Genomic DNA, 10345 nt, shown 5'->3' with positions numbered 1-10345 from the left:
ATCCTGAAGATAGAACTTAGTGATCTGTTTTTTTAACAAACCCTCCTGGTAATTCTGAGTCTTGCTCAAACTTGAGAATCACTGCTTTATTCAATGCTAACTTTATTCAATGCTATCATGTTATGATTGATATAACATGACAAAGATTTTTTTTTTGCTTGGCTAAACTTTAGTCAGGTTCCTGAGGCTTTTCTTAGGCCCATCTGTTCACTTCCCTGTAAAATCCAGTTTTAGTAAGAACTCCACCAAGTAGTTTAACCAACATGTTCCTCTCTCACTATCTCATCACCTTCAATATATGATCAAGTTCCTTGTCTTTCTCCATCTCTCAGATGATATTGATCACTGTGGCCTGTGTTCGGTTAGGTTGGTTTACCTGGAACCCCCTTTACTTCTGGTGTTTCTACTTACTAATTTTCCATCCACTGACCCACACCCTGCTCTTTGTCTGTAAATTCCCACTTGCCCCTGCTGTGTTTGGAGTTAAGCCCATCTGTCTCCCACACTGTGCAATCCCATAGCAGCAGTCCCTACACCGGTAACTGTGTGCCTCACCATCTGTAACAAGTATCATTAAATATTTTTTCTTTAACATATATACATAAATGTACTAAGCATGACTCACTCTCACTATCTGAAAGTTGTGCAGCTCAGTCGTATTTTACATTATATCCCAAATATCCTTGTAAGTCTCCGTAGAATAATTTTAAGAGTACCAATATATAATTGACTCCAATAATTTTTATTGGATTTTTAAAAAGTGAAGAGATTGACTCTATACATATTTGTCAAAGTCAAATTGAAATAACCAATGTATTTCTTTTTAAATATAAGATTAAAAAGACAGTGAAAAGATAATGTTAATAAACAATAATTCAGGGGGTGCCTGGGTGGCCCAGTCAGTTGAATGACTGCTGATTTTAGCTCAGGTCATGATTTCATGGTTTGTGAACTCAAGCCCCACATCAGGCTCTAGGCTGTCAGTGCAGAGTGTGCTTGGGATTCTCTCTCTTGCCTGTCTTTTCTGCTCGCTTTCTCAAAAATAAATAAATAAACATTTAGGAGCAATTGGTGACTCAATCACTTAAGCATCTGACTTTAGTTTAGGTAATGATCTCACAGTTCATGAACTCAAGCCCCACATGAGGCTCTGCACTGACAGTGTGGAGCCTGCTTGGGATTCTCTCTGCCCCTACTCTCTCTTTCTCTCTCAAAATAAACTTTAAAAAAATAAATAAGCATTTTTAAAAGTAAACAATAATTCTGAAATTGAAATTGTATTTATTGACCCTTGTTAATCAGTTTGACTCTTGATTGACATTTATTATTAACATATAGAAGGGTGCCTGGGTAGCTTAGTTGGTTAAGCATCCTACTCTTCATTTTGGCTCAGGTTGTGATCTCACAGTTCATGAGATGGAGCCCTGCATTGAGCTCTGTGCTGACAGCAGGGAGTCTGATTGAGATTCTGGCTAAGTTTCCATATATTGATTATAATCAGCCATAGCTACTATGTGTAGCCCACCATTCTATCATTTCAAATATATGTTAATCTAATTTTAAAATAGACCGTTTTTATATATCACACACAAAACATCTATCTCCAGATTGATAAAGTAATGAACAACAATGTACAATTAAAAAATACCATTTTTAATGTACCATTAAAAAATAATTCAATTTTAAGAATTCATATAAATCATGTAGACCAACTGAGGTAACATGGAGTTTCCCCAATAGCATAACTTTTACCTTGTTTGCACTGGATGCTTGTAGCTAATCTCCAAAGGTGTACTCCAACTAATTTCTTCTCTTCCTATATGTACAGGACATTTTTTAATTCAAGAGTGGAGCATGCTCACTTTAGCAACACATATATTGAAATTGGAATGATATAGAGAAGATTAACATGGCCTCTGTGCAAAGATGACTCACAAATTCGTCAAGCATTCCATATTTTTGGTGATCTTGGTATGTAGGGATCAACTTTTCCACTTCTGTGAGGTTGAGCGTAGGCCTGGTCACAGTGGTATCCTTGACTCTGGCTATCATTGTCCTGAGCCTTGTCAGTAGGCATCACACTACTTCCCCCATGATATGCCCTGTGTCTGTTTCCCAATAACACAAAAAAAGTGGAAAAAGACGGAGCTTCTTTCCTCTCCCTTTGTTTGAGGAAGACTATATTTTTCTTTTACTTTTGTAGGTGGCTTTCACTGGGTTTGGAATTTTCCTGCAACTTTAAAGATGGCTCTTCACTATCATCTTTCTTAAGTTGTTTCTGACAAGAAGCCTGTTGTTTATTACTGTTCCTCTGTAGGTAAATATGCACTGATTGATCTTAAGATTTTTTTTTTGTTTTTAGTTTCCAACAGTTTGAACAGGATATGCCTACGCTTGTTTTTTTTACTTTTTTTTTTTTAATGTATTTTTCTTCATGTTCTTTGTGGTTCTGAGATCTGTGGTTTGATGTCTGACACTAATTTTGAAAATATTCCACTCATTATTTTATTCAAATATATATACATAGCCCCATTCTCTCTTCTTTTTCCTTTGGACTCCAATTATGTATATGTTATACTATTTGCTATTATACCATTTGATATCAGATGATCTGTTTGATTTTTCGCCTTTTCTTCCTTTTTGTTTTTCAATTTGAATACTCTCTATTGGCCTATCTTCAAGTTCACTAATTCTTTTCTAGGCTATGTCAAGGCTACTCATGAGCCCGTCAAAGTCACTCTTTATATCTGTTACTGTGTTTTTCACTTATGGCATTTCATTTGATTTTGTCTTATAGTTTCTAACTCTGCTGAAATTGCCTTTCTTATCTTGCATATTTCTTTTCTATTAGAGCCTTAAATTAATCTTAGTTATTTTAAGTTTTCTGTCTGATAGTTCCAGCATGTTTGTCATATCTGAGTCTGGTTCTGATAACCACTTTATCTTTTCAGACTTTGTTTTCCTTGCCCTTTTGCATATCTCATAAGGTTTTGTTGTTGTTGTTGTTGTTGTTGTTGTTAGAATCTGGTCATGTTGTACAAAATACCAATTAACAAAGTAAGTAATTTTTGTACGTTTTGAGATAAACCTGTCTCTTTTTTCTGTAAGGCTTATGGAGTGAAGTTTTATGTTAATCTAGTTAGAAGTTGGCAGAGTTTGAAGTTTGTTATTACTGTGATTACACATTATATTCTTCTAATGATATCTTGTATTTATGATATGAATTACTTTACCTATGGATTTTCTCAACACTTACTTCCTGCTTAGCCCCAGATCTTTCCTTTGTACTGGTTTCCCACTATACATTCCATATTATTTACACTCAATAATTTTTAATGTGGTGGTGGGGAGAGAGGCTCATTTTCTGATGTTCTAATTAAGCCTTAGGGTTAGGCAGGCAGTATGAACCTTGTGAGTATGCCCTTTATAGATGTCCCCGCATCTTCTTCAGATGTTAAATTTGGTCTAGCACATATTTATTCCCTCCACCAGGGATAAAAGTTTTCTCCCCTTGGTTCCCTTCCCCAGCTACAGTGAGTTCTCACCAGTACCCTACAGTTTTAGTTGTCCTTTCCCCTCTGGACTAAGACTTTTGTTCCATAAGGGAGATAAGAGAGATACATCCAGATAAAGTTGTGATTGTGCCTGCTGTTCCCTGCCTAAACCAGCACCTTGGGGAGGTTTTCTGAGGATTCTTGTTGGTCTTCTCTGTGAGCACCTGGTAGAGCTTAACTGGAGAAGTGGCAAGGGCAGTCAATCGTCCCCATGTCTGTAGCCTCCGGGGGCCTCATATTATCCTTCAAGCTCATACCTATTCTTTAGCAACTCATTAAAAGTTGCTAGCTGAATATTCTTACCAGCTTCTATGTGGTTTGGTGGTATCTGTCCAAGGTAAACTAATGCTCACATTGTATTTCTCCCTGTAGGGGCCTATCTCTCTAGATTTTAAGTAGTTGATCATCCAGTGACCTAAGCTTTTTGGAAGGTTTACAAAATGTCAGTAGTATGTTATTTGTCCTGTCTTGTCTTCTCTTATTGTAGAGGTTGAAGAGACATTTTATCCAGCTCCCTAATCTGAGCTGAAATGCTCATTTCTCTCATATAAAAATCATTTGAAAATAGCCTTATCTTGTGATTAGCTTTTGCCAGTAAAATATAGTGGAAGTGACATCCTAAGACTGTGAGACCAGACTTTCAGAAGAGTAATAGTTTCCAACTGCCTCTTAGAATTGTAAGCCACTATGAAAGAAATCTAGTCAACCCACTGAAGAGAGAGGCTGCATGTAGGAGCCCCCAGGTTCCCAAAATGTGAGTGAAGAAGCCATCTTGGGTGATCCAGCCCCATCAGATTGCCATCTGACTGCAATCTCATGTGAGACCCTAAGCAAGACCAGCAGAATAACCACCCAGCTGAGCCCTCATCAACACACAGAATCATGCAAAATAATCAGATTGTTATTTTGGGCTGCTAAGTTTTGAAGTGCTTTGTTATTTAGCAATAGACAGTAAAGGAGTGCTCAATAAATACTTGTAGTATAAATAAATGAAAATAAAGGGCACCTGGGTGGCTCAGTCACCTACGCATCTGACTTTGGCTCAGGTCATGACCTCACAGTTTGTGGGTTCAAGCCCTGTGCTGAGCTCTGTGCTGACAGCTCAGAGCCTGGAGCCTGCTTCAGATTCTGTGTCTCTCTCTCTCCCTGATCCTCCCCCTCTCAGGTTCTCTCTCTCTCTCAAGAATAAATAAACATTAAAAAAATCAATGTTAAATATATTACTTCTACCATTGGTCTCTAAATACACATCTGCCTCCTTCTAGGAGTATTAGGTAGCCTAATATGTAAGGCAAAGGACTATTGAGAGAAAAAAAAATCAATCCAGAGAGTCTAGCAAATGAAACTGTCATTATTTTTCCCCACAGGGAATGAAGAGTCAGTGTAGAGAATCAACGTGTTCTCTTCACCAAAGCAGGCATTCAACAAAATGTAGCCACATGAAGCTCAAAATTAATTTGAGTGGAACTGAGAAGCCATTCTATAGGAATTTAAGGATCTTTCAAAGTCAGTCTTTGTAGATCATATAATTATTCCAAAGAAATTACCCCAAATGTATGTATAATGTCTAAAAACATTTCTATATCTATTCCAATTGGACTTGCCTGATTTACTGTAAAAAATATTTGTTTAAAGTTTTAACTACTCTGAAGAGTCAGAAAATGACTAAAAATTGTCAAAACTGACAATTTTACCAACTCAGACAATAAATTATACTGCATATAATCAGTGCTGTTTTCTAACCATAGCCTCTCTTAGAACATAATTAAAATTTAACAAAGAACGACTAATGAGATGAATGAGTCAAAAACCGGTCAGCACAAAACAAAAATAAATTCCAGGAATTTGGATAAATAGGACAAGTTCACAATTGGGATAAATTTAGAAACCGCTCTGAAGTATATTAGTTCCCTTATCAAGATTTCCTTAAAACAATTACTCTTACAAATCTTTTACTCCTGATGAGAAGAAGAAAATTATGACCAAAATACTATTAATTTTGTAAGATGATGTCCGTGTCTGCCCCAGGCCTGCATAGTTGAAAGTTAATGAAGTATGCCTTCCCACAGAGACGGTTCTCCAGGGCTATAATTGAAGGAACTGTATATATGCTTTATGGCACATGAAAGAATGTTTTACACTCTAATTTTAACTTTCAGAATTTAATCTTTGACTTCCTAGGTTGCCTCGTTTAATTCAGCCTGGCTGACTAGTGCAAGAATTGCAATCATGAAGATCATGAAGATTGGAGAGCAGCAATACTACTTTGCTTTAAGGAGGTAAAAGTACCATGAAAATAATGTCTTTTTTTGAGCCGTAGTTAAAACAATGGTCAAAGCAGTAATAACAAGTGAATAGAGGCAGCTGTCAGAATTTGTGCTTGGGATTTCCTGTGGAAGTTGTAGATTTTACCCCCCTTTTCTCCTTTTTTGATGGTAGTCAATGAATAAGGCTTTGTTTATGTGATATAGTACTTCCTGCGCAGGTGTAGCTTGAGATTTAGGAGGAACTTAAAGAGAATATGAATCTACAATTTGTTTTATTATTACAGATGGTCTTGTTGCACCTGAGATTTTAAATTCATCCTCAAAGAGAACAATGTAAATGTAAATTGTATCGTAGTAGCCAATGTAGAGCTAGAGTTATTTTAATAAAAAAAAGTAACATCTAATGTTTTTTAAAACTTTGCTATCTACAAGACATTGTATATAACCTAGATATCCTAATTCTTAGATACATCCACTAAAAATAATATTGTTCCCATTTAAAGATGTGAACACTGAAGGTCAGAAATAAGAAATCAATATTTAAGTCTCTAAAAATAAATTGGTAGCCAAATTATAATATGAAACCAGTTGCTCATACATGGTGTTTTATTTTAAGACACACTGTGATGATAATTAGGAAGCTTAAATCATTCATAAATAAATAAATTCATAAAATCAATAATTATTGTATGCCCCATATAACCCAGAGCTTTGAAAAGTTCTGAGGAGGCAGAGAACTAGCAAAACTTAATCTTTTCTTTTGAAAGCTCATACTGTAAGATCTCTGATGGTTTATGATGATGAATCACTTCTCCTCAGTCAGGCTATGAACATCCATTTAGTCACTCACTCGATAAGAATGTATTGAGAGCCTATTCTGGCCTAGGTCCTATTTTAAATGCTTTGTAAGTAGTGAAGAAAGCAAATAAGAAAACACACCTGTTCTCTCATAACTCACAAAGTATTGGAGCAAGCAATGAACAAGATACATAAATAAAATATATAAAATATTATTTAATAACAATTACTAAGGACAAATAAATAAATGATAGAAAAGGGAAGGCATAGGAGGGTTGCAATAATAGAAAGGGTAGCCAGAGAAGTCCACAGTGAAAAATGACAATGTGAAACCTTAAGAAAGTAAGGGGAGGAAGCATAATGATAGATAGATATCTGGGCAAAGAGCCTTGGTAGCACAGGTGGAGTGAGTGTTAAAGCCCTGAAACAGGAGTTTCTCTGAGGAGGCTTTTGTGACTGAAGCTGATGGTTAGGGAGAACAGCAATAGATGAGGTCATAGGGAAAAGGGGGCCAGTTGTACAGGGTGTGATAGATTGGAGTGAGGATTTGAGAGGGATGGTGTAAGGACGCAGGTCTAAAGTCGGCTTCTCAGAATCATTAGACAATAGAAGGGCACACGTTGCCCAAGGAAGGAGGGACAACCCTTGTAACACCCAATCAGGAAAGGCCAGTTAACACCTTTAACATTTCTAAGGGCAGGCCTAAAGATAGAGGCTATAAGATAATCACTTATTGCTTAAGACTAGTCACACCCTACAGAGGGTACTGGGCCCACTCTGTGATTGGTCAGTACTCTAAATGTTGTGATTGGTTCCCACTAAAAGTATTGATGTATGGTTAAAGTTACTGCCAGTATTGTTAGGGGGTAGGGATTGGATCGCTGTGCCTGTGTCGCCATTTCCTGTAATGCCCCCTTCCCAAAAAAGCCCCTACCCCACCATGTTCGGGGCTCTGGCCACATGGATTCACTGTGTTGGTGAAGTCTGTAAGCCCGAGCTTATAAGCCCGTAATAATAAAGCCCTTTGCTTTTGCATGCGTGACTCGGTCTCCCTGGTAGCCTCTGGTTTTGGGGGGTGATATTGGAAACTTGGGTATAACAATGGAATGCTGCTGGGTAGTTTTGACTAGTGGAATGACATGACTGGACTTTAGTTTTGCTGTTGATTCAACTGCATACACTTGTGTCTTGCAGCCCATACAAAGGAATATATTCCTTTTCACTTAAAATACAACCAGTGCAGCTAGATATGTAGACTTTCAAGAGTGGTTCACATTTGGCACAGATAAGGCTGCCTGAAGAAAGATAAATTAACTTCTCTTGAATAAAGTATTTCCTGTATTATTTTGTGTGCCCGTAGCAAATGAGAGGCTCGTAGCCAAGGGATACAACACCAAGCGCTGTTTTTAGCAACTGCTTTAGGGATGTGTGCAGAGCTATGGAACTGTTTTTCAAATTTTGTGAATATGCATCCTTTCAGCCCTTCTCCCACCACCCCAAGGCAATCTTTTTAAATAGTAAATCACCCCCCAAAAATAACCATGGGATATTTTTTCCAATAAGCATAGATCAGCCTGAAAATGGTTGATATTCTCACCAAGGACATTTATATGTTGAGAGCCTCACAGTTGTGGTTTCTGTTAGAACTTAGGGTCAAGGTTTGACTGATGATAGCAATTTAAGATTCTTTTGGGGGTTTTATCAGAATTTATTTTTTAAGTAATTTCTACAGCCAACATGGGGCTTGAACTCACAATTCTGAGATAAAGAGTTGTACACTCCACCAATGGAGCCAACCAGGCATCCTGAAAACAACTTAGGTTTAAGTGACTTTCCTAAAGTTACATGCTTAATTGTGGGCAGAGGCGGAAGCATACCTTCTTAATGCATTTCGGGAAGGAGCATCTTCACCATGCTAGGTGCAGTTCTGTGTACTTTAGGTTCACTAGCCATGAATGAAATTTTACTGTAATTCTGTGATATAGGTATAGTGTTCTCAGTTTGCAGGTGTACAAAGTGGGACTCACAGAGACTTAATAACTTTGTAGGATCACAACCAGTAGAATGTAGCTCTCAGGCTACCTGACCACAAAGCCCCCCCCCCCCGCCACTTTTTTTTTTTTTAACTAGGCAACCTTCCTATTTAGAAAAGTATCAAGGATCCTTAGAGATCATGATGTCCCACACTCTCATTTTGGGTATGAAGGACAGTGTGATTCACAATCCCGAGCTCTAGTATCTAGTCTTTGGGACCTGATGCATCTATTTAAAACTCAAAAACAATCCATCCTTGAAGGTGAATAGCTAGTCATCTGACTCACACAGCGAAGCCAATTAGACATAGCCAGGGTATGTGTCTCCCCAGGAGGTATTTCAATAGGTTGTCTTTATCTTATAAACTTCAAAAGTAGCTTAGAAATGTTAGCAAGGAGACAATTCTTTTCAGAAAGAAGAGAGTAAGACCTTCTAATCCTTTTAAAATTCCCATGTTATTATAAGTTATTCTCTTCTACATTAAATATTATATTCTAGGGACTGAACCTGGATCACTTAAGGGAATATGTTTCAATATGTACTTCTTATTTGCTTTAAGATGGAAGTGAAGTAGTGATATTTCACAATATTGGGATTACCAGTGATTCCATATTTGAAATATTTTTTAGATTATCTTCACTAACCATCTCTGAACTAGAGTTTCAGAAGTTAATCCATAAGATAGGACCCCAATTCAACATATCTACTGATTTTAGTAAGCATGAACCTGGAAGCTATTAAGATATACCTTAAAGACTTCTCTGTTTACTCTTCTACTTACCAATGGGAGTGCTAGTTAAGGTAAAATTTCTTTGGTAGAAATCATTCAGTGATTCTGGGAACTCAGCTTTTGATTGTCAGTATTTTATCTGGTATAAATGCTATTACTTATGTGAAAAACTACAGCCTTGGCAATGGGAGAACATGCTTTCAAAATCCAGATAAATAAGTCCAATCTTCCAAGAAAATTCCAGAAGACTTTGTATACTATTAATCAGTACATGTTAACATGCATAAACAAAAATGAATAGTGAAGGCTTATTCAAAATTAGTCTAGGTACAAACGTCATTCTGCCCATGCTCCCATTCTCCTCCTAATGATAATCAGAGATGCTAAGGATTTACTTGTGTCTTTTCAGATAATGCTTTGAAATAAAATTCCATGTGCAGAAGATTTTGGTTTACTATTGTTGAAAGAAAGAAAAGGAGGATATACCAAAAAAAGTGACCTGTACTCTTGAGCATCTTTTTCAATCTTAAAATCAAACTAAGGAAACATATGTACATATGAAATGACATATTCATATATACATATGAAATGACATCAGTCATTCTAAATGACGATTAAAAACTGATGTAAAGTAAATAGGTAGCATATTTACCCAATAAGCATTTGTTTCACACTTGTGGATCTATTTTGCTTCAGGCATTATGCTTAACTGAGAAAAAGGGAATTTCATGAACCATCAGCTTACTGCCCTACTCTTATAGTGATTATAATCTTGAGTTGGAGAAGGAAGCATGAAAGCAAAATATCAGGCTGTTAGGTGGCAAGGGCTAGCATAAAGATAGCACAGATTTTGCATGAGGACACAAAGAAGGGATGTGGGACCTAGTATGGGGATTTACAGAACTCTCAGATTAAGTTTCATCTTGTACTGAAGGACAAACAGGAGTTAGCCCAATGAAGAG

The 10345-nt window shown here is 36.9% G+C and overlaps 1 non-coding gene across 1 annotated transcript; it reads left to right on the top strand.

The window, feature by feature from the left end:
* The first annotated feature begins 1854 nt into the window (after positions 1-1854).
* Positions 1855-1961, top strand: LOC115279537. The gene has a single exon (XR_003903497.1). It is a non-coding gene; the product is annotated as a U6 spliceosomal RNA (small nuclear RNA).
* The last annotated feature ends 8384 nt before the right edge of the window (positions 1962-10345 follow it).

This window comes from Suricata suricatta, chromosome 15, assembly GCF_006229205.1.
Source record: "Suricata suricatta isolate VVHF042 chromosome 15, meerkat_22Aug2017_6uvM2_HiC, whole genome shotgun sequence".
Classification (NCBI taxonomy): domain Eukaryota; kingdom Metazoa; phylum Chordata; class Mammalia; order Carnivora; family Herpestidae; genus Suricata; species Suricata suricatta.
This window is presented reverse-complemented; position numbering and strand designations above follow the sequence as displayed.